General features: G+C 33.7%; 1 pseudogene; it reads right to left on the bottom strand.

The window, feature by feature from the left end:
* Positions 1 to 17,601: 17,601 nt before the first annotated feature.
* On the bottom strand, positions 17,602 to 20,087 carry LOC107852657 (annotated as a pseudogene).
* Between the last annotated feature and the right edge of the window lie 5,755 nt (positions 20,088 to 25,842).

The raw sequence follows: 25,842 nt of genomic DNA, 5'->3' as shown, positions 1-25,842 counted from the left end.
GCAATGTATATGATAATGATGATGATGCACGAGGTCATCGCACAACCTCTGGGATCGTCTCACAATCCCCATATACACCTACGGAGGCAAGCCTCCCAACGCAGGACCCATGGTAGGTTCGTAAACCCGTATACAATCTACACATGTCATATCTCCTTTTCGGCACATCCCTCAGAAAAGGTTTTATAAGGTATTACAATATTTTAAAAAAAAAGTGTTGCCAGTGTTTCTCAGATATTACCACGGTGATACCAATGTTTCATGAATGAGTATGATATGAAGATGTAATGTTCACAACCAATCACAATGAGTATTTTCAAAACCAACCACAATGATACTTTTCCACAACCATATGAGCCAATATCCACTCATTATTTTCATATCATCTATGAATTTTCACATGTCTCAATTGCCAATAAAGTATGATTATAATCACAATACATCAATGATACCACATTAAGCATTTTAACAACACAATACTATTATTCATATGTATTCAAGGCTATCAATATCACATAGGACCCCACACGGTCACACATATTACATAATATCTTAATTTTGATAATTACATCACGTATAAGCCCCACATGGGCACAACACATAGATAACCATTTTTCATAATTAGTTCCCACCCTTAGCATGCATTTTGTACCATCATTTACTATCCAGCCCAGTCTAAAAGAGTTAAGTCATAACCTACCTCAAAAGCAGAAACCGATCCGCTATACTTGAACCCGCGACCTTACTTTTCACTAATGATCCCGAACTTCACTAAAAACATCAAATATAAAATCTACGCATCTCAAAACCAACGACACCCATATTGGCTACTTTTGGTTCAGGGTCAAAACGGGTTTCTGAAAAAGAAAGGAAAAATCTGAACTTTACTTCAAAAACATGTTCCCTGTATTTTTAGGAACCTACAGATGAAAACCCAAGTTAAATCAAGTCAAAAATAGGGTTCAAATCGAAGAAAAATCATTTTTGAGTTTTACAGGGTAAAATCTTGAAAATTCAGGTTAAAATCAAGAAGTTGTTTTGAAGGTTAAATTGATGAAAAACTAGTAATTATAAGATAAAAATACTATTCAAGTGAAAGGAGTGAAATTTGAGTTTAAAATCATGCCCTAAGATTTTTTGGGGTTTTGAGAAATTAATCAATAAATTACTAATAAAATGGTGAATTCTTACCTTTAATCCGTAATAAAACCAAGAAAAATGTATTAGTCTAGCTTTCCAAGCTCTCACAAACTTTGCTTTTAAGCTCCCACAATATTTTAGGGTTTAACTCCCAAGAGGCAAGATGAAAATGTGCAAAATGGGCCACAAATAGGTGGAAAAAGTTATTTATATTGCAGTTTTTCTGCAATAACTACTGATTTTTTTTCGTAAGTCAAAATGGATTTCGAAGGGGTGCCCGAGATTCGTTCGGAGTCCGATATATACAAACGAACTATGCAACCGCATTAAATTCGACATTTCGGATGTGATGGCGATATTTGATTTTAAAAAAATATCATTTTCACAAAGTTGACCCCTGAAACCCGAAATTATAATTTTTCAAACCGAGGGTCGAAATGAGATTTAAAAGCCGTAAAATCATACCAAATATGCTAAAACCCTAAAATTGATATTACAGATCTAATGGCGTAGTCGGATTTTTCATCTGAGGTCGTTTCGATCAAATGTGGGTCCCACATCCATATTTTCAATTTTCTAACTTTCCGACCAATAGGTCGAAATGAGCTAGGATTCACCGGAACCCGAACGAAAGGTCTGCCTATCCTAAAATTGATATTCCGGAGCTACTGGCATAGTTCGTTTGGTCATCCATCGTACAGATCAAAAGATATCCACATAAGTCCAAAATAAGGCTCTCATAGCCATAAAAAATCACAATATTGCATAAATGATACCAAAATGCATCGAAAATTATGTCAATCACTTTCACACCCCAAAAATATCATAATACAACTATGAGGAGGGGTAAAATAGTCAGTCACACAAAATCACAAATTTCACATATTTCATCTAATTTTTAGGTCATTACATATTTATAACACATAAATTGAGACTAAAAATAACACATATTGCATGGGCCCTCGACATCTAGTTTCTATATCTATAATCTATAATATATTAAAAGTGTGAAGACCCTTAGAAAAGTGATTTGAACTTTTTGCTCTTCATTAAAATACTTTGTAATAGACAAAATCGTCTTTTTTATTTTTTCTCTAATTATTATTTAATTAAATTAAGCACTCTTATAATATATAGTAATGACAAATATATGGTAAGAAATATTATGAGAACTATATACATGGAAAGTCTAATTAGCTAAGGAGAATTAGTGTCACTTTATAAAAGAATATGCCAATTAGAGCACCAATCCTAAATAGGAATAAAATAACATTGAAAAAGTAATATTTAATTTACCTAATTAAAATAAGGAACATTTCCATATATAGGAAGACACTCACGTTTTTCTAATCCAATTTTTCCATTGAAAAATTGTTATTTCTATTTTTTTTTAAAAAATAAAATTTACCCCAAGTAAATTGTCTCCCTAATCAAATAGGAAAATGGTTTATATATGATACTATATAAAGGGTGATGTTCCATAGTAATTTCAGTCAAAAAAAAAAAAAAATCAACAACGAGAGTAGTTTTTATATTATTAGACGTACTTTAATTAATAAATGGTATAAATAGTTATTGATTGATTCTTCAATATTCTTGTGTAGGTGAAGAAAGATTCATATGGAGAATGTGATTGAAATATTGTGTCCATTTCAAGCAGATTTTAATGTTTGTACTGAATTTTATTTCTAATGCATATGAATATTATTTATGTTGTTAAGGTTAAATTATTAGACTTTCTTCAACTAATATTCTTCTATACTTTTGTTTTATATGCTTTGTATTATTTTTGTGTTGATTGGTACTTTGTAATGCCTTGTTTTGCTTGATATAGTTTGATGTGTTTCTAATACTCTGTTTTGCTTGATACAAGTGGTAGATGAACGACTTTAAAAAAATTTTGTGTAAACATTAGGTTTGATATCTCAATTGTCATACTATTTTGTTGAAGTTTACATTCTGTTACCATCTACTATTTTTGTTATTATCTATTGTTTATTGTACTTCTGTAATTACTTCTTTTTTTAAACGATTTTGGGTTGTTTTTCTTTGAGCCGAGGACCTCCATCAAGTTGAAGTGTGAAAACATAAATAATTTATGAGTGTTTTCATATTATGAGCAATTGAGAGTATTTGAGATTTAAAGATGTAGAACATATTGTTTTGTTGTAGTTTCTATTCTGTTACCATCTATTGTTTTTATTATTATTTGTTGTTAGAGGTCCTTCATCAAGTCAGAAGTGTAAATACATGACTAATTGAGGAGTGTTTTCATATTGTGAGCAGCTGAGGCTATATGAGATTTTAAAGATGTTGAAAGAATTCATCATTCGCAATTTTGGATATGCAATCTATTATTTATCTTTGGATATTGATTTCTACTTATTGAATTTGCTTTATTATTTTTCTTTTTCAGTTTAATTTGTATCTGATTAACATGATATGAAATTTGTTTTGTAAAGTTGCAGTCTTGTAGGTTCTTGAATAGACATAGCTTGTTTATGTTTTATTACTCATTAGATGTTTATTTTCATAAAATTTTAATGGCTCTAACAAATTTATAAATACTATATAAATTCTACAAAATTAACATTTTATACTAATCATATACTCATTGAATAGGTACACGTGCAAAGCGCGTACACCTAAACTAGTATATATGTATATATGAATCAACTTAGAAATATTGATTACTGGTTCGAATTGTGCAATACACCATTAATATTTATATCAAGGTAGGTTTCTTATATTATATCTTTTAAAATTTAATATTTGTTTTACTAAATAACACGAGATGTTTGATACACCCGGATAGGAAGGAATGGAGGAGGTGAATTAGGATAGAAGGTTGGTAGGGCAGAGTTGGTAGAATGATTTTGTTTTGTTATCTATACTAGTAGTCATAGGGCTAGTTTTATTTTAGAGTGTTTTATCATTTGTCGTATTACTTGGTGATATTCTTATGTATACTATTTACTAAATAACCGGTCTGCGCTTCGCGCGATGAAACATTAGCACTTTATCAAATTTTAATGAATTTATAATGTATAAATCATTTACTTTATCAAAATAAATAATTTAATACATACAATACAAAAAATAATAATTTAAGATCAAATATAAAAATTACATTTGTAAAAGAGTTAAAAGAAAAAGTTCAACAAAGCACTAATTGGGACTCCAATAGAGCTCCTGAGAGATGGAGCATCACACGTATCTTGATGATTAAGAACATCTTTTTTGGATATATACGTTTGAGCTGTAGCTTTGATTAATTTGCAAGTAAAAGCACGTAATTCATGTTAGAATTTAGAAGTACTGAAAATAAAGTGTTGATAAGTAAGTGGCTACTTTGCATAATATTACAAGTGTTTTATTCTTTTTTGATTTTTTTTTTCGGGTGAACGAACCTTACCCCGGGCTCTTACCTCCCGTAGTGGTCAGGGTTTGAGCCACACGCCCCCAAACCTTATCATAAATAAAATAAAAGAAAGTACAAGGAGGGGGACATGGACCTTATCTACGATCCTATGGTGGCTCAAAGTCAACTAGCCTAGCCTACTAAGGCCGGTCGACTCATCTCGCATACTAAAATTGAAACCTAGATCTAAGCACCTAGAAGAGAGGACTCCTCTCAGTACAATATAATCTAGAAAGACATAAATAAGGGAGACTCTCCCCTTACAAAGTAAGAAGAAAATCAAACATAAACTAACCCCCTCATAAAAGGCATAAATCACAGGAAATAGCATAGATGAAGATGAAGAGCTGAAACAAACTAAACAAGAGAGAATCTGTGCAAGAAAATTCAACTCCATCTAGGGTAGTTTCTTTATGCGTTTCAACTTCCTCCTTCCAAAAGTAGACATACCAATTTTGTCAAGAGTGAAACATCCTTTAGTTTCTTGAGAAAGGTGATGAAAACTATAATAGTACTGAGTAGAATCCATATCATGACTATGCTTCGATAAAGTATCTTCCGCAAAGTTTGTCTCCCTATATATGTGAAAACATCTGAAACAATCAAGTAAACTGATGAGATGTTGTAGCTTCTCAATGTACCTGCAAATGCTCCAAGGTGGTGTAATATTGCGTTTGAGTCGCTTGACTAGAAGTTCAGAATCAACTTCTAGTATAATTCTACTATAGCCATGTTGTATACACCAAATAATTCCAATGAGAGCCGCCTGAACTTCCGCTTGGTTGTTTGAACCAAGTCCAAGAGGTGCAGCAAAAACGAAAATCAGCTTGCCTTCACTATCTCTCAAAATGCCACCTGCTCCAATTTTCCCTGGATTTTGCAAAGCACTTCCATCTGTGTTTAGCTTTACCATGGTGTGATATGGTTTGGTCCAACATACTTGAGTAACTTTCATCTCATGTTGGCAATTATCAGTAAGAATAACAAGATCACTCCAACTATTCGTCCATGAAATATAAGGATATATAAGCAGTAGTCACCAGCATATGAAGCTGCTTAATAATGAAAAATTTAATTCTTCTAGTAATAGATTTCTTTCCCCCGTATTTTCTAGTACACCTATTTTTTCATAGATTTCAACAGACAAAAATAGGTGTTGCTCGAAGAATGAGTTTATGGACCTCATTATTATATTTATGAATCCACCACTTCGTCAACAAATTTCTTAAGGGAGTGGTATTATGGTGAATGCCCCAAAAGGATGAAAAATATCTTCAAATATGTGTAGCAAAATCACCGGTTACAAAAATATGCTCCACCTCAAGACCCAACCTATAGCAATAAGAACAAGTTACCGGTTTATGCTCAAAAGTGACAATTTCGTCATTAGTTGGTAACTTATATCTTAGAGCTCTCCACAACAAAAAAGATGTCTTGAAAGGTATATTTTTATGCCAAATAAAAGCATTTGACCAGTTGTTGCATTTCTTCTCCCTTATCAAATTTCACGCTAAAGAAGAAGATAAATTATCGCTAAAATTCAGCTTTCATATAGCCCGATCAGCTACACCTTCTTGATATGTGAACTCGGTATTGAGTATTTTATGAACAAGAGAATAAGGTGCATGATGTCTAAACTTTTCTTCATTCCATAAACCATCAACAAGGAAGTCTGAAATCGTAGAATTATCAAGCCTTGAAATGTAGTTGTTGTGCAAAGCAATAGGCCCAACTTCAAGCCAATCATCCCACCAAAAAATACAATTTCCCACCTTCAAGTGCCAATGAATGTATTTTTCAGCTTCGGCTTTATTGATCATCATGTGCTTCCAAGTAATAGATTGACTGGTATCCCATTTTTTTCTAATAGGATTTGATCTTTGACAATACTTGGCTCTTAAAAAATCACCCCACAGGGATTTCTTGGATCTAAAGGTCCACCGTTGCTTATATTGCAAAGCTATGCAAATATCATCAACGTTTTTAACACCAATACCACCTTCTTCATAAGGAAAACTAAGAGTTTCCCAAGAGGCCCAATGATACTTTTTCTTTTCTTTTTTCCATCCCCAAAAGAAATCTGCAATCAAGCGTTTAATTTGCTTAAGAGTAGTTGAAGTAGGAGACACGACCGAAAGAATATGAATTGGGAGGGATTGAAGAACCGATTTAATCAAAGTAGATCTACCTCCATAATTCAACATTTTAGTTTGCCAAACTTTGATTTTTGCAATCACTTTTGCCACCATTCCTGTGAAATAAATGATTCTTTGACCCCCAATGTATAAAGGACATCCCAAGTAAGTAATGGGACTATCCTTTCGACTGAAGCCCATAATCCTCTTCACCCTGCCAACCTCATCAACTGGCGCTTTCGAATGCATCATGAAATTGCTCGTCTTTACTAATCAACTGCCCGGAGATCTCTTAATAAGTCAAAAGCATTTTCACGATAAGTTGGAGCGAATGCTTAGTGGTGGAAGTAAATATGATTATATCATCTGCGAAGCTCAAATGGCTCACCTGAGGCCCATTCTTTTGCATGTAAAAGCCTTGATATAAATAATGATTATTTAGATTGTTCAACAACCTACTCAACACCAGGGTCAGCTGGTAGTATATAAATATTAGGCAATTGCATAATGGGGGGCCCCATTTTTCTGGCACATATATTGATAATATAAAAAAAAAATTATAAAATTAATGGAGGGCTTCATTTTTCTGACACATGTATTGATAATATAAAAAAAAAATTATAAATTTTTTCAGAAGATGATGAATAGCTAAAAAAAAAATAGAATTTGATAAAAAAAGTAAAAGTTTCTTGTTTTTATAATTTTTAACGGATAGATTTTCTTTTTACTCTTTTAAATAACTTTTTTTACCCTACTTTTTCATTTGTCTCTCACCTACTCTTTGTCTCTTTACAGCTGGTCTCCATATTTTTGGGTATAAAAGATCAAGTTCAAGTGTTCAACCTATTTTTTCATATTGTCTGATTGTTTCTCTCTCACGTAGGGCTTCTGTCTTTCCATCTTTTTTTCATTTTTTTGTTGTCATTTTCAAGTTCAAATATAGAATTGGAAAGAACTCATATCAAAATTTAAAAATTATTGATAATACTTTGAAAAAGAAATTTTCAAGCAGCTAAACGTTAGCACTTAGTTGAGAATTGGGATCATCAATCAAGTCTTCAAATTTCTTGAATCGGGTAATATCATTCTAACTTTTTATATTATTGTTGTATTTTATATTTTACATTTTTTTATTTAATAGTATGAATTATTTTTATACTACTAGTTACTAGTTAGAATTTAATATGTCAACTAGAAAATATGATTCTGGTTATTCAAAATTTGTAGAAGAGTTGATAATTTGATAAAATCTCAAAAATGAGCTCTTGATAAATTTTTGACAAATAATACCAATATTAAATCAAAAAATTTAGAAAAAAGTTCTTTAGATGAACAAGTCACTGATTTAGTTGAGTTAGATGATGGTATAATTGAAAAGGAAGGGGAGGAAATTAATGAAATGTTAGATACAGATTCTCAAAATAATCAAGATCTTAAAAATGAATCAAATAATTGTACTCCTAAAAATATATTTGATCCTAGTCAATGGAATAATATTGAAACAAAGTTAAGAGATTTATTAGTAGAAAATGGACCAATTAGAATTACTGACATAGATTTTCCAAAGAATGAATTTTCAAGACATTTTTCTACTACACATTATTTTCAAAAATTAGCAAATGGAGAAAGACATGACAGAAAATGGTTAGTTTATTCCAAAGATTTAAATAAAGTATTTTATTTTTGTTGCAAGTTGTTTAATACTACTTCTAATTCTAAGAACAATAAATTTGTTAGTGAAGGTAGTAGAGATTGGAAAAATCTTAATGCTAAACTTAGATCTCACGAAATATCTAACCAACATATTATTAATATGAGTTCGTGGATTGATTTAGAAATTAGATTGCGTAACAATAGAACAATTGATAAAAATGTTCAAGAACAAATTAATAGAGATAAAAGAACATTGGAAAAATGTATTGTCAAGAATTATTTCCATCATAAAAACTCTTGGAAAAAATAATTTGACATTTAGAGGGAAAAATGAAAAAATATATCAAGAAAATAATGGAAACTTCTTAAGCCTCATTGAAATGATTGTGGAATTTGATCCAATCATGAGCATATTCGAAGAATTAAACATGATGAAATTCATAATCATTAACTTGGACATAATATTCAAAATGAATTGATAAGTTTGTTGGCAAGTGAAATTAAGAATAAAATTATTGAAAAAATTATAGAAACAAAGTATTTCTCTATAATACTTGATTGTACACCGGATACAAGTCATCAAGATCAAATGTCTTTTGTATTACGGAGCGTAGATATTTCTACAACTCCAATAAAAATTACCGAATATTTTTTAGAGTTCTTAAAAGTGGATGATATAAGTGGAAAAGGTCTTTTTGAAATTATTTTAAATGAAATAAAATATATTGGACTTGACATTGATAATTTGAGAGGACAAGGATATGATGATGGATCTAATATGAAGGGAAAACATCAAGGATTGCAAAAAAAGACTACTTGATATAAATCCTAGATCATTTTACACACGATGTGGTTGTCATAATCTAAATTTGGTACTTTGCGATATGGCTAATTCTTGTACAAAAGTTGTATCATTCTTTGGAGTGGTACAACGTATATATTCACTATTTTCTTCTTCCACTAAATGATGAAAAATTTTAAAAGATTATGTACCTAGTTTAACTCTTAAATCATTGTCACAAACCCGTTGGGAAAGTCGTATTGATATTGTTAGAGCAATAAGATTTCAAACTCCACAAATAAGGGATGCTTTATTGAAATTAGTAGAAGTTAGTGATGATCCAAAGACTAAAAGTGAAGCCAACTGTTTAGCAATTTATGAGCTTGAAAACTTTAAATTTTTACTAGGTATAACTATTTGGTATGATGTATTATATGCTGTTAATTCAATTAGCAAAAATTTACAATCAAAAGATATGCATATTGATGTTGCCATAGATCAATTAAGAGGTTTGTTTTTTTTTTTAAAAAAAAAAAATATATATATATATATATATATATAGAAGAAAGATTTACATCTGCTATGATTTCGGCCAAGGAAATTGCATTAGAGATGAATATAGAGCCTTATTTCGTAATAAACGTGTGATTTATAGAAAAAAATAATTTGATGAGAATGTTAATAATGAAATTCTCTTGAAGAATCTTTTAGAGGTGATTACTTCTTATAAATAGTAGATCAAATCATTTTTTCACTTCAAACTAAATTTGAACAATTTGAAGTTTATGAAAATATTTTTGATTTTTGATTTAGTGGAAAGAAATTGAGATCTTTAGATGACGAGAATTTAAAGAAATATTGCCTTAATCTTGAATGTTCCTTAAAACATAATACCCATTCTGATATAGATGGTTTAGACTTATTTTCTGAATTAAAAATTTTAAGAGAAATAGTACAAGTAGAAGATAATAGTCTAATCGAGATACTTAATCAAATAAAAAGAATTGATACTTTTCCAAATGCTTATATTACTTATAGAATAATGTTAACAATTCCGGTAATCGTTGACTCTGCAGAAAGAAGTTTTTCAAAATTAAAAATGATAAAATTTTATTTAAGATCAACAATGTCTCAAGAAAGATTAAGTGGATTGGCTATATTATCAATTGAAAAAGAATTATTAGAAGAAAGAATTATTAGAAGAAATTGATTATAAAAAATTTATTAACAATTTTACATCTCAAAAAGCTATAAAAACGTATATAATTTTTATTGTTGTTGAGTTTAAAGCCTCCCATTTAAGTTTCGCCTTAGGCCACCAATGTGGTTGAGCCGCACCTGCTCAACACCTCCGCACCAAGAATGAAAAGAGAAGGAGAAAGGGGAAATCCTTGCTTAAGACCTCTCGTAGAATGAAAAAAATCCATGTCTTGAGCCATTCAAAATAACCGAATACCTATTATTTGACATAATTCTCCATATCATATCAATAATAATCTCTCCAAAACCCTAAGAACAAGACAAATATAGGTCCAAGAAACCCTGTCGTATGCTTTGGCAATGTCTAATTTTATAACCACCACATTGTCACACTCTTTTGGCTTCCTAATGCTGTGAATACTCTTGTGCAAGCATAATATTCTCGAAAATGCTTCTACCTGTAACAAACCCCGACTGATTATCAGAAATAAGAAGAGGCAAAATGGGAGCAAGTCTGAGGCAATTGAGCTTGGAGATAACTTTGTTAGTGAAGTTACTGAGAGATATAGGCCTGAAATCCGACAACTTATTAGGATGCTCCACTTTGGGTAGGAGAACCAAACAAGCATGAGAGAAATATTTAGGCATAGAATGACCACAGAAGAAATATTGCACCACATCAAGCAAATCCTGACTAATCACCTCCCAGCAAACTCGAAAGAATTTTCCTGTCATACCATCTGGACCTGCAGCAGAATTAGGACTCATGGAGAACACCACCATTTTCAACTCCTCTATAGTAGGCATCTGTTGTAGCATCTGATTATGGTTTTCAGTAACCAACCTAGGGATACAAGTAAGCACCTGCTCATTTATCCATTTTTCTTCACCTGTGAAAATACCCTCAAAATGTGAACAAACAACCGTAGCAATATTTTCATCCCCATCAATACTATTGCCATGGTCATCACTGATTTTATGAATGAAAAACCTTTGTTTTCTTCCTCTGGTAATAGCATGAAAATACTTGAAATTAGCATTTCCCTCTCGGAACCCCATTGAAGCTGCGACTTCTGCTTAAGAATGGATTGTTCAAGTTTGAGAAATCTAATGTATTCATTCTGGACACAATTAAGCTTGGTTCTATTTTCACCCGTGTTATCATTCAAAATATCATCTTCCGCCATGCGTACCTTTTCTTCAAACTCCTTGACAGTAGCAAAAATATCACCGAACTCATTTTTTGACCACTTACTCAAAGTATTGGAAACCCTTTTCAGCTTCATATGAAATCGCCACATAGGATTGCCTTCAATAGGTCTACTCCAGCAAACTTTGACCGCGTCTAAGAAGTTGGGGTTATCAACCCAACAATTAAGAAACTTAAAGTATCTGATCACTGCTTCTTGTCTTTGAACAACCTCAAATAACAAAGGATAAAGATCTGACCCCACACTAGAGAGATGAGTAATAGTAGATTGTGGCATTTTTTCCAACCATAGATCATCAACCATAGCCCGGTCCAACCTCTTTCATATTCTATCATCGCCATCTCTATTGTTGCACCATGTGAGCCTCTGACCATAAAAACCCAAATCAGTGTAAGACCACAAGCTTCAATCACCCCAATAAACTCGAAAATTTTATTTATGTTGTACGGCTGTCCACCCAGTTTTTCTTCCATATCAGTAATAACATTGAAATCTCCCATTATGCACCATGGTTTATTGTTACCAGAAACCTGCAACATCTTTTCCCACAACGGCCTTCGCAAAAATTCTCAACACTTTGCATATACAAAGGTGTTAAGATAAATAGTAGGATAAGAAACATGTTAAATTTCATACGTAATTTGTTGCTCATCATGATCAAGAATCCTACAAGTAACATCTTGAGTCCATAAAACCCAAATTTTGCCGTTGCTATTACAATAAGCCTGATCCATCTGAAGCTGCACTCTATAAAAATAAAGCTGAGAATTGTCTGAAAAAGGTTCAAGAATAATGATCATTGAGAGATTATGAAAATTCTTGAGTTTTCGAAGTATTTCCAAAACACCCTGAGTATTAATACTCCTTGGATTCCAACATATTGTACTAATCATCATTAACACTTCTAGACCGAGATCTTGCTCTGATACTATCCACATTGACAGAATTGTTACTTGAGTATTTTGGTTGATTTTTTCTTCTGTTTCTGACCCCTTGGAGATAAACCACCCCTGTCTGCAACTTTCAGAATATCTTCATGCAAACTATCATTCAAAGTAGGACCAAAAGTTTTAACCAAATGGTCACTAGTAGCCCCATCGTCATCAGGTTCATCCACAAAGTGAGTATCAACTACATCTTCCGAATGAATAACTTGGTATTCATCATTTTCATCATCACCAGAGATACCTCTCTTGTTGAGAGTAAATATTTCTTTTGAATTTTTATGTTGTAATGGAGGAATATCAAGACCAGCTTGCTGTTGCACCAACACAAAATTTGGTTGATCTTTCTGAAGCTCATCTTGCTGTTTCTGTTCCTCTTTTTCTTTTTTTCTTTTGATCGCCTTTCTTGCCTTCTGACTGAGAGCTAAGGTAGTTTTGTTGTTCATACCATGAACCTAACCAGCAAGATTTTGAATCTCAGAAACATTCATATGAAATTCCTGACTTTCGTTTATCCGAACATTGGCCGGGATAGCAGAATCATCATTAACTTTTATCATACACCTGCTCAGTTTCTGTACCTTGAATTCCATTAATCTGAATATCAAAAGAAACATCTGTAGATTTCTGATCAGCATTATTCTGTTGTTGCAAAGTGGTAACAGAAGTTTTGGAGTTTAATCCCCCATCCCTGGATACCCCTTCCAGCATGTTAGTCGGTTTCTTCTTCATACCAGCCTCACCCCCATCAACTACAGCAGCAGTCTCAGCAAAAATATTAAAATTATTGGGGTGGGTTTTATGGAGCATTGAGTCAATACCTGACGTCCTTTTAAGGATATTTCCAGCAGTTGCAACATGGTGTTGGGTTTGTTCAACCTCAACCTGATCAGGTGCTGAAATATTCAAATTGCGAATATTTTCTTCATCTTTTTTTTGCTTTTTTTTACCAGATTTTCCAGCCTCCATTTGCACCTTTGTGCTTGATTGTTTGCTTTGTTTATGCTTGGGATGTTTGGGACTGGGATCAAGAAAGCTATTACCAGAATTAGGGGGTTGGGGTTATTGATTCTGGACTCCAGAGTCAACATTACAATGTGGGTTATTAGTAACAGAAGTCATACCTGTGCATCTATTTTTTGAAATATTTTCGCATGTAATTCATTTTGAGCAGTTGCACTGGTATCCTTTTCCTTTGCTAGCTTCTCGGTAACTTTGTTGTGGTTGTTGATCTATTGAAATCTTGCCTTTTTGTTGGAATTTTGGGTTGTGGTATTACCCGAATTAACAGTAGAAATACGGGGTTGGGGTTGCTGATTCTGGACTCCAGAATCAACATTACAATCTTTGGGATGTATGCTATTAAGTTGAGAACTCATGCCTGCCTGTTGGTTGTGTTGATCATGTTGATTTGCATCATAACCTTTTGGAGGTGATTTGGATCTGGAATTTTGCTGCTGATTACCGGTACCTCTTTTGTTTTGGTGATGTTGTTGTTGCTGCTGTGAGTGATTATTCTTTTTACGTTTTTTTCTTTGCGTTTGCCACTGATCTTGAGCCGGTGCATTGTGATTCTCCTGGGACTTATCTGTATCATCTTGTTTAACAGGTACTGATCTGTTAGCTGCATTATTTTGCACATTAAGGTTGTCTGTACCAGTTTGATGCACTTTAACATTTTTTGTAGCTTCTTCCATCTCCTTTCTTCTTTTTACCTCATCATCTCTATGTTTAACAGTACATGCCATGATAGTATGACCTTGATGTTTACAATATTTGCAATAGTTAGGCACTCCCTTTTACTGAATATTTTGCCACGTACCTTCTCCATGCTCGTCTTCATCATATCCCAACCATACATGATCAGGCCTTTCCTTGGTAAGATCAACTTGAACTTTAACCTTAGCCATACTCCCTCTAGTCTTCTTGTAGGTTGCTTAATTAAGGTATAAAGTTTTACCTATAGGAGAAACTAAGGGAGCAATCACCTCAATACAATAACAATGCCAAGGTAATTCCGGTAAGAGGACCCAAATAGGAACTAAAGACATCTCTTCTTCAGGTTTGAAACTTGGAGTTCAAATCTGCAACCTCATTATTTGCCCTTCAATGTACATTCTTCCTTTTGACCATATAGTAGTTTGGTCATATTCATTGTCCAAGTCTATATAGAGATGTTTAGAGTTAAAATGGGACAATTTTACTCCACCTCTCAATTCAGTTTGAGCAATAAGCTGCTTCCTAATGATCTCCATCTCAGGCGTAGTGTTAGTGAACTTGCCTATTAAGGTAAATCTGCATCTCACAGCTAACTTCTCCTTAAAATCTCTGGGATTAAAAACAACAGCTAGCCTTCCTTGTCTGGATGTGATTTTAGGAGGAGAAATACCAATAGTAGTCATTTTCATTGCTTCTTGAGCCCTCAATTTTGTAGCCAAATTATGAGTGACCACCGGCGCAGTAGGATCAGGGACTTTGGTATTCCAAGCATTAGCTTGAGGTTGCTTTTTGTTGCCCGAAGTTGAATTTTCCTCTTTATTCTTAGCCTTATCAACATGAACATCAGGAACAGTAGGTGTGGGATCAACCTCATGACTCCCAGATTTGTGGCTGTCATCCTTTTCTTTTGGTTTATCAGCAGGATCAATAGACTTGGAATTTACACTATCTAATTTACCAAAATTATTGGAAATGATCAAAGGTTTATTATTAGGCACATATGGAGTTTGTTTTTGGGCATCACCAACACCTTTGAGCTTATTTCCGTTCCGAGTACCTGAACTTTGCTGAATAGTATGATTTTGAAACTCAATTTCTTTCGAAACAGCCTTCTCAGTGTTCAAACCATTAGTATTCTTCCCACTTTCACCACTTTGATCTCTTGTAAACATAGAATTCTTTGACCCACCTGAACTAAAATCCCTAGAAGTATTTCTAATACCATCAGAACTACTGGAACCTGAATTTTCTTTCTCAGAATTGCTAACAGTAAGGACATCAGTAAGAACCTTAGTTTTCAAACTGGACATACCTTGATCAACCACATTTCCAACCATATTATCTTTACAGATTAAGTTTTTTTGATTAGAAATTGCCTGTGAAGGTGATTTCAGCATAACAACATCAGCATTATCATGTTGCAGCACTACATTATGCAAATTTGCGCTTGAGCTCGTCGGAATTCCATTTTGGCTTTTCGGCGTCATTTTGGCATCGGCATCACTGTTTTTCAAATTGAGCTCATTATGATCATCTACAATTGGGGCTTTTGTTAAATTCACCATCCCCATACCAGAATTATCATCACCGCATTGACCAATTTCATTTACGGCACTCCGAACATCCTTGTCGACCAAATCCCCCACCTTAAGATTCCCAAAATTCAAATTCGTATTATTAGAGGTTAAATTTAATGGGATTTTTGTCATTCCTACACTTCCAGCAACATTTTTAATTGTATCAAGTCGAGAATTTTGAGAAATACTCCGCAGTTTTTCACTTTCAATTGATATTGGTCAATTAAGGCTAGATACTCTAAAATTGAAATTGGAATCGCTAGGATCAGGAAAAGTTGGGGCTTTTGCATGTAAATCACTCCTTACCTCCCCAGAATTCGAATTACCTTGCAAATTTCCAAATTCATCGGAGAAAATTATGTCGCCGGACTGTTGTACTTTCCCGGCAGTGTTGTCGGCGTCAATATGACCTGCAACGGAAGTGGTCTGGCTGAATTCCTTGATTTATAATCCCCAACATTCAAAACCTCACAAACTTCCTCACAAGTAGGTCGATTTTGAGATTGATTTTGTTGTTTCGTAGTCGCAATAGTGGATAAATTGGTATGCACAATTTCAACATTGGATTCATTGAGATTCATCTTATTGACTTCAGATTCCTCATGAGACATACTTTTTTGACCCAAATCCCACTTTTCCTCAGAAAATACTCCAAGGACCGCTTTAAGCTTTTCAGATTTCTGAGAATTGTGAGATGACTTGGTTTGTAATTGTTCAAGGGGTTGGTGTTCTCAAAAATTTTAAAGATTTTAAAACAGAAAGAAACCTTTAAAATAAGATAAATTGAGTAATGATTTAATTACACCTTAAGAAATTTTTAAGAAATTTAGGAGCGTTTAAATAATACACCAAAAATTAACTAATTTGGCTAATTAAAATAAATGGCTAATTTTTGTATAGACTTATTGTTAAATTATTTATTTGCATATGTGAGATGACATTTCTTTATTAAAGGAGAAATATCCTACCTGAACTAAAGAAAAATCTGTTTAAGCTTGTTGCAGATTTTTGGATTTAAGAAGAAATTAGATTTGTACTTTTATGATTTAAGAAGAAATTAGATTTGTACTTTTATGGGAAAAAAAGGATTGTGTAGTTATTTTCTTTCTACTTTATTTATTTTCATTTCTTCTTTCAATATCAATAACAACGACATATCTAGTATATTTCAAAAAGACTTGTTTCTTTCAATAATTTTTTTGGATAAAGAATGTTAAGAGAATATTAAAATAAAAGGACTCCACTAATTTTGGAAAGTTAATTTTCAAAATAAATTAATTTCTTAGATTTGAAAAAAATTACTTTAATTTAAATAAACTACTAGTCATGTAAACTTGTTTTAAGGAGAAAATTTGAAGGAACTAATTTAATCTATTTTAAACAAAATAAAAGAGGGGAGAAAATTATGAATCGAGTAATAGAAAATCAAGATAAAATAAAATGATAATGACTTAAAGATTTATCTAGATTAATTTAAATTAGTTAAAGTTAAAATCATAGATATCACAAATAAAAGCTAGTCTCTCACACCTACGAACCGGGGCATCCATGCCCCTCCTCATCACGTGTTCGAACCATCTCAATCAGACTTCCCACATCTTATTCTCCACTGAAGTCACACCAACCTTCTCCCTGATAGTCTCATTCCGAACTCTATCCCCACTAGTTAGCCCTGACCCACATATCCAACACAACATCCGCATTTCCGCCACCTTAATTTTTTGAATGTAGGTTCTTAACTGGCCAACATTCCGCTCCATACAACATGGCCGGATGGACTGCCACCCTGTAGAATTTTTCTTTAATCTTGGGCAGCACCTTCTTATCATACAACACCCCCGAAGCGAGCTTCCACTTCATCCATTCCGCCCCAATACGGTGCGAGACATCTTCGTCAATCTCAAAGTTACCTTGAATCATGGACCCAAGAAAATAGCTAGAAACTACCCTTACAAAAACATTATAGATTATTATGTCTTTTGTTTCAAGTATCTTCGATTAATAATCCAGGGAAATTGAGAGATTGACGATGATGTTACACATGTATTGGAGCGAGATGGATGAAATGGAAGCTCGCATCTGCTGTCTTGTGTGATAAGAATGTAAATTTGGAGTGTTCTATGGAATTGGAATGAAAAAGCTCAAAGTCTTCTATCAACTTATCAAACTCACCTTTACAAGGTTGCAGGGATGAATTACTAAATCCAGACTCATTGTGAAGCTGAAGAAACAGCAAAGAATATGACATCATAATTTGCTTACAAATGGAGTACTAATGTAACATGTCAAATGAAGCCCTACACTAGGCATCCACATGAAGATATTTACCTGCATCTCACAGGGTTCACCTATTACCTGATTTTTCTGTTTTCCCAGTAGATAGTCATCCAAAAGCTTTCGTAGCTCGTACAAAACATCGTCATGAAGAGCATCAAGATCAATCTCAAACTCATCGTCAATAACTTTACTTCCATTGGAGTTTTTTTCTTTCAAGAAATCAACTATATTTTCAGGTAATTCAGCAATCAAACCTTCAAGCTCAGCAGTGAGTTTATGTTTTTCAACATCACTCATGACTCGCTTTGCAGGTTTTGGTTTCACCTTGTTCTCCGGTGGAGCAGTTTTTTTCTTCTTTGAAGGCGGCATAGCTTGAGGAGTCTCAGTTTCAGTTTCTATGATAACACTCGTCTTGGAAGGTAAAGGTTCCTCTTCAATAACGGGTATCTTTTTTTCAATTGGTTTCCATCGAACCTCGAAAAATTTACTAAGTGTTTGATCCATGATATGAACATCATTTCCTGGCGGATTGTATGTCATCGCATTACTAAAAGTGAGCCTCACGTCGGCAGCCAACTGCAAAGGGCTCAAATACTCTCCTGAATGTAACTTTGATCTAATAGTCCCTAGGTCCATTGGTTGCTTAATAACAGTGAGGTAGTCTGGGATTTTTAACTTTATGACATCAACTGAATTATTGAAGACCCAACCATGCTGATGTGACATCAACCTGTTTAGCAGTGCCTCACACTGTTTCATCAACATGACAATATTTGTATCTGAATGGATGGCCTGTTGCATTGGCTTAGGTCGCTTAGCTCCAGCTCCTTTAGTAAGAGTTCCATTTCTTCCTGGTGCAGCCTTTTTCTTCCCGGAAGGCACCACTGCGTCAGCCATATACCGCTGAGATATCTCTGACCCTGATCTCCTCTGCCCATTGGTGCAATTTTGAATATCGATAGCAGGTGAAAGAACACCACTATTTGAGCCGGCAGAAGCAATTTTCTTCTGCAATGCCCTCACTTGTTCAAGTTCATTCCTCAACCTAATTCCCAACCCTTTTCTCTCTGAGCGTGACATCTTGGACGACGACATTACTTGAATAGGTACACCAAATCGATCATCAGCATTCAAACAAATGGATTTTCTTTTAGGTGCACAAGAATCCTCTGAAGCAGACCTTTCAGTATCAATCCGTCCTGAGATCCCAAAACCCTCCGATTCCGCCATTGTCTCAACGGCATTACGAAAATCAGGCACAATCTCAGGCAAGTAACCTTTAAAACCCTTGCGTGATTTTCCATCGGATCACCTGAATCCTTTTTAAAGTACTTGGATTCTCTCTGTCCAAAGTAATCTATTGGAACAGTAGGTGCCACGAGAATACCTCCCCAAGTTTGACCATATCAAATATATCTTCTCAACATTAGATCCACTCTAATTACACTCAGGACAAGATGAACAGTATAGGTCATGCATCATATGCAGGAAGTAGAGCTTTGCCTACTTTTTAAAATTTTATGACCAACTTTGGTGAGGTAAAAATATAAAAAATTAACACTTTAGTTTAGTATTTCTATTTTGAAAGGGAACCTTGGCGTAACGGGTTCAAACTGTGGAAACACCCTCTTGCACAAATGCAGGGTAAGGTTGCTTACAACAAATCTTATTGTCTGGCCCTTCTCACGATCCCCCGCATAGCGTGAGCTTTAGTGCACTAGGCTTCCTTTTAATTCATTTGATTGAAACTAACTTAATTTTCTTTTCAATTGTTTTATTCAGGAGACACTTCGAAACCTCTTCACATCCTTCCAAGTAAAAAGAGGCAAATAACAATTCTCAAAGATGTAAGTGGTATTATTAAGCCATGTAGAATGACTCTACTTTTGGGACCTCCAAGTTCTGGAAAGACTACTTTGTTATTAGCATTGGCTGGAAAACTTGATCCTGCTTTAGGTCCACTGATCAGTGAAAAGTTATAACCAACCACAATTAATGCTCTGCTTGCACCGTCAGACAGTTGTGTCATTTCAAGTTTCCGATCTTATACAACCGCAGATCCATCTTAACATTCATTTTCGCGATATTCACAATGTGGACGTGTTTGGTCTTAAAAGGTAAAGTCTAGAAAGGCGCCTGGCAGGTGTGCGCAGCTTATGTGCAGAACTGCCATGCTGAGACACCACTGAGTACAGAGCAATTTTCCTGTTCCACAGTTCTATAGGGCCAATTCCATTATCTGCTCTGACTTCAAATGACCCTTATGTCCTCATCCTGAATATGATATACTTCGACTTTCAAGGGTAATCTGATCAGTTTTCTCTGGATGTTGTGCAGATAGCAGGACTATTTCTAGGAAGAGGAGGTGTAGCCATTTTGAGAGGTAAGAAAGTTTGGATTTTGATTTTGCAGTTGTATGTAGGACTATCGAAAACGACATATAAAATTACTTTTATATCTGAGCTTCAGCTTATAGAGTATTTTTTTTTTCCTTAAACAAAATTTGATGTCCAGGTCAGCTTGTGTGCACCTCGACTAATTCTACTAACTGCTACCTCCAATCAACAAAAGTACCAGGCAACTCTATAGACTAAGGCTTGGATAGTCAACTTATAAAGTAAGTACCTTTCTTAAAAGACTAGATTTCTGGTTTCCATACTTGCGAAAAGTAATTTACAGTAACAATTTTGCTAAACTGTTTGTATTAATTTATTTACTTCTAAGATTACTGAATATGCAATGGATTTTTGCATCAATATAATGATGTAGTTTATAAGGACAATATTTTAATATAGTTTGAGAGAATTTTTTTTTTATCTACTCAACCAGTTCAATCACATATTTGCCTTCGTGGATGACAATTTATTTGAATGTTGCAGTTCCTACACTTTCTCCAAGATGCCTCAGGTGAAGGAAATCATTGTCATATGTGATTCTTCTTATCATGACATTTTTGAAGGTATGGCGTTCAGATGTCTTATAGTGTATGTGCGCAGCCAATAGAAACATGTCCAAAAAAGCAACGGAAGTGCACTTACCTTCCTTATTCCGATTGCAATTTCTATAGGAATTTGTGTAGTTTCTAAGGTAATTATATAAAAATCCTTTCATTTATTTTATAGATGCCAAAGAACATATCCAAGTCGACTTAAAATTTGCATTGCCTGTGAAGGAAAAATAAGATTCTGTATACAACGGATTTTACGTGCTGTATGCTATCAAATTGTAGAAGTCTCATAGTTCCAACTTTTAAATACAAAGTCGGTTGTGTTCAATAACTTAATTTCTCTATCTTTTACCAAGGGCCCGTTTTCAACCTTCATTCTCCAAAATATGTAGTTAAGGTTTTTTATTTCTCTCAACTTTACCAAAGGTATGTCCTTTTTTTCTTTATTTTGATATAAAAAAAATTCAAACTTTGTGCTAGATATGTCCTTATTTTTCATATTGGGACATGTATTTTCAATTATCAAAAAATACGAGAATTGTTTTATCTTTATCTAATTAAGTATTACGGTAGACTAATAATCTACCAACAATGACCTTTTGAGTTTTGTTTACTGAACTACATAAAATTACTTGTTTGTACTCTCGTCTAGGATCATCTATTTGCACTTTATTCATTGTGTGTGCTATCTATTTAGGTTTTTTTTCATGGTAGTGTCTAGATCAACTTGTGGGCACCTCTACTTTTCTGGCTAATTCGTGCCAACCTTGCTTAAGTGTTCTATGAGGTGCTCTGTAATGCTATGAGAATATGGTTACCACATCATAGAATGGAAAGATTGGCTGCACTTGAAGAATGTATATCAAGAACATGCACATTTAGGCTTTCAATACATAAAATGATTCCCTTTTTTACCTCCTTTCACTTAAATTTTAAGTAGCAAGATTGTGTTTGATATGTCATCTGAACTCTGAACTATGTTACATGACCCAGGTTCAGTGAAAGGATATATCAACATAAGAGGTTCTCTAGTCAACATAAGAGGTTCTATAGTCAACCAATTCGAGTAGCAGCTTCCCCATAAAATTTCATTTTTGAATGGATGGATTTGAATTAATCTGGATTGGCTTTTGTGGTTAGGTTAAAGAAAGGTTATTCAAAAACAACCTTTCTACCTCTCCTTCCAAACCTCATTTGTCAAGTCATACTAATTTATTGTTGTTATTTTGCTATTACACTTTACTACAATATCGTTAAATCATATTATTAGAATATTAACATTTGATCATTAAATCTAATTTAACAGGCGTTTGATGGTGACTGCTCAGGAGAATGATCACAGCATGAATGCATCTGCCATGGTAGAATTTATAAATAGTATATGTAACAATGTTATAGGTAATAATTATGATATGTGAATGTTGTTGAGTATCCAATAGTATGATATTTTCATGATTGTATAAAATAAACATTTGAGATTTATGCTATATGCATAAATAGTGATAATGTTGTACATTGAAATGTATTTATTTTAGATAATATACAAATTTAGTTTATATTGATGTTTATATGCAACTTGATCATTATATTAGGTTCATAGCAAAATTATGCGTTGGACCTGTGCAAAGCACGGACATCCCTATCTAGTAGATAAAGAAGAGTTTGGATTGGGCTTTCGACCTATTTCTTTCCTGTTCAGCCTTGGACTGCAATTTTTAATGGACTTTGGATCCATTTTCAATGTATATTACATGTATACCAGCCTTGTTTTTCCTGTGTTTCCTTGTATATATACTGCATATACTTCTGTTTATCAGCAAAAAAATCAACATGTTTGCTTCCACTTTCATATATACCATATAATGGTATATGGCAACTGCTTCCCAGTGAATATAAGCTGTATATGAGTGTATACCAACATGTATACTAGTATTGTCTCATGTATATCAATCCAGTTTTGGAAATGTGGTTCGACTCGAGATTTGGGCCTCTTTGGCCCAGTAAGATATTCAATTAGAGGGAGTCCATTGTGTTAGGGTTTTTGACCTGATTTTTTTATTATATTTAAGTTTTACTTAGAAGGAAAATAAAAGTTTCCATAATTACTTTTATTTTTCCTGAAAGAAAAATTATAATTATTTTTCATATTTGGCTAACCACTTTTTTGGAAGAAAAATTTTGGACATCCATAACACAATAGCATCCACAATGTAGCCTTTTAAGATTTTTGTTTAGGGAGATTTTCTCTCTTATTAGTTTTATGTTTTTTAATATTAGATTTTATATGTAGACCAATTGGTCAAATCATATAATAATATTATGTTTTCAGTATTGTTTCATCCACAATGTAGTCTTTTAAGATTTTCGTTTAGGGGGAAATTCTCTCTTATTAGTTTTATGTTTTTAATATTGATTTTATAGGTAGCCAATTGGCCAAATCATATAACAATATTATGTTTTTAGTATTGTTTCTTTGTCGTCTGATTTATCGTCTTATAATTTGCAACTAAAAGTTTCTGCATGACGCCCTCTCGATTTTGAACCCAACACATTGGACTCACAACGGATTTCACATGCCAAACAAAATAAGAGTAAGAACTAGCATATGACTAAGGGAGAATAAACAAAATACTAAAGCCGTATATTTCGTGGAAGAATAATTAATATGCTTTTGAATAAGCAGACAAGGTTACAAAATGAAAACAAACAGAACAAGAACATATAACAGTAGACAAGAGTACTAAATAAAAACAACCACGATAAAAGCACATCACAGTAGACAAGGTTACTAAATAAAAATGCCCATGATAAGAGCATATCACAGTTGCTTCTTTCTCTTTTTATCTCTTTTCACGCATAGACGAATAGCTCCTAGGCTATTGCTTATTAAGGAGGACTAAATTTTCATATCAAACAAGGTCCAACAGTGATCTCATGTTAAACACATATAGAGGAAAAAAATGAGGCCAAAGAAAGATACACTATTTCCCTACATAACGTAATAGAATTATTGAGTAACATATATATTCCAACAACAATTTTACCACTCATGATCTATACATAAAATATCTAATAGTAGCCTAACTTTAGCATTACTTTGTCTAGATGAAACATGTAAAATCTAATGAGATGAGTCGAAGCACACTAGATCAAAGACTTTAAAGGAAACAGTCATTTATCTTGACATCTATGAGGAGCGAGATATTGACTCAAACTAGGAGACATGTAATCCAAATAATAAAAGAAAAAGAGCAAAGTAGCACGCAAAAAAGGGAAAATTGCTAAACAACAAAATCAGGAAAAAGGCAAGCTTAAACTGCACACTTAAACTAGGAGGTACGAGGGGCTTTATTCCCTTTTTTGATAAACTGTATTTAATATTGCAAAACGGGAGGGTCTTCAAAGATCCCTTAGCTTAAAGTTACATCAAAATCATCACAAAATTAATTATTCTACAAGACCATCCCCTCAATTGAAATTACCATAGACAAGAAGCCTTATTTATCGACAGACTATGCTTATCGCGAGTGAAGAAAATCCTCGAAAAATTCTTAGCTCATAAACACGTAAAGAAACAACTAAATTGTAAAATAAAGAGGTAATTGGTAACATATCCTATGCAATAAGACTCCGATCACACAAACAGATTTCACTTTTATTCTTAGAAAACACCATCCAAACAATCAAAATCTCATGGAGATTCAACCAGTCCCAGCCACAACAAAATTCATAACAAATGGCGATGAAATTCACGACTTAAAAAGAATAGTGTAAAAAAAAATGGAGACTATACCGATTTTTGAGCATTGTATCGGGACACACAAGCTTATAAAGATGACAATTTTCACGATCAAAACTCGATTTTGATTTACCGAAATTCAAACAAAGTCTTTGGATTTTGACTTTCTGTATGTTGTGCTCCTTAAGAATTTGGTTACATGAGGTTAGAAGCATACATCTTCATAACCTTCAAATTTTTCTCAAAAATTCTCTTCCTCACATGTCTCCCTCCATTTTCGAGTATTTAGGTTAAATATATATATTTATGGTTATATACATGTTGTTGCACACCCTTGACAAGTTAGAGAAGTAAAGTACAGTGGTTAAGAGTGTGCATTTGTGCATCAACAACCCGAGTTTGAACCTTGATAGGTGTAGCAGTGTTTTATTTTCTTGATTTTTCAAACAGTTCTTTGACCAAGAGAAAATATGAACACCCGTCTGGCTCCGCCACTGCCTCACGGCCTATTTATAGAAAAATTTGGGTGTGTGGGGAGGGGGAGGGGGATTAGGATTTCAAATTCGAATTTGAGTTGATTTCTTGATAATTTTTTTTTGAATTCCACAGCAAGACAAAGACCATTATGACTTTGTACTTGAAATCAGTGAAAAGAGATGAGGAAAAGAGACGTTGACTTTATTGATCAACGAAGTGAATAAATTGACAGTCCAAAATGATGAACGTGGACAATAAATCGCATAAGATGGTGAATTCCAGCCGAAAATAGGTTAAAAAACGATAGAGACTTGGCTATGGTTAGCTGTTCTGAAAAAAAAGTGGAGAGAAAGATGCAACACTCCTTTCTTTATCTGGAAAAAAGTTGAGCTCGTGGGAAAGTGGTGGGACGCGCGGAAGTTGAAGGGAGGCGTGTGTGCGTGAGTTGTTGTTATTGTGAGTTGTTGTTGCTATGCTGCTGCGCAGCTGTTGATGTTGTATTGAAGAAGACAAAAGTGGGTCGGGTTGTTATTTTTGGGCCTATTGGGGCGGCTGGTAAGTGCAGTGGGGTGGTTTGATGTGTTATGTTAGTGTTGTTGGGCCTGATTGTATTAAAAGAAG

Source organism: Capsicum annuum, chromosome 12 (assembly GCF_002878395.1).
Source record: "Capsicum annuum cultivar UCD-10X-F1 chromosome 12, UCD10Xv1.1, whole genome shotgun sequence".
Classification (NCBI taxonomy): Eukaryota; Viridiplantae; Streptophyta; class Magnoliopsida; order Solanales; family Solanaceae; genus Capsicum; species Capsicum annuum.
This window is presented reverse-complemented; position numbering and strand designations above follow the sequence as displayed.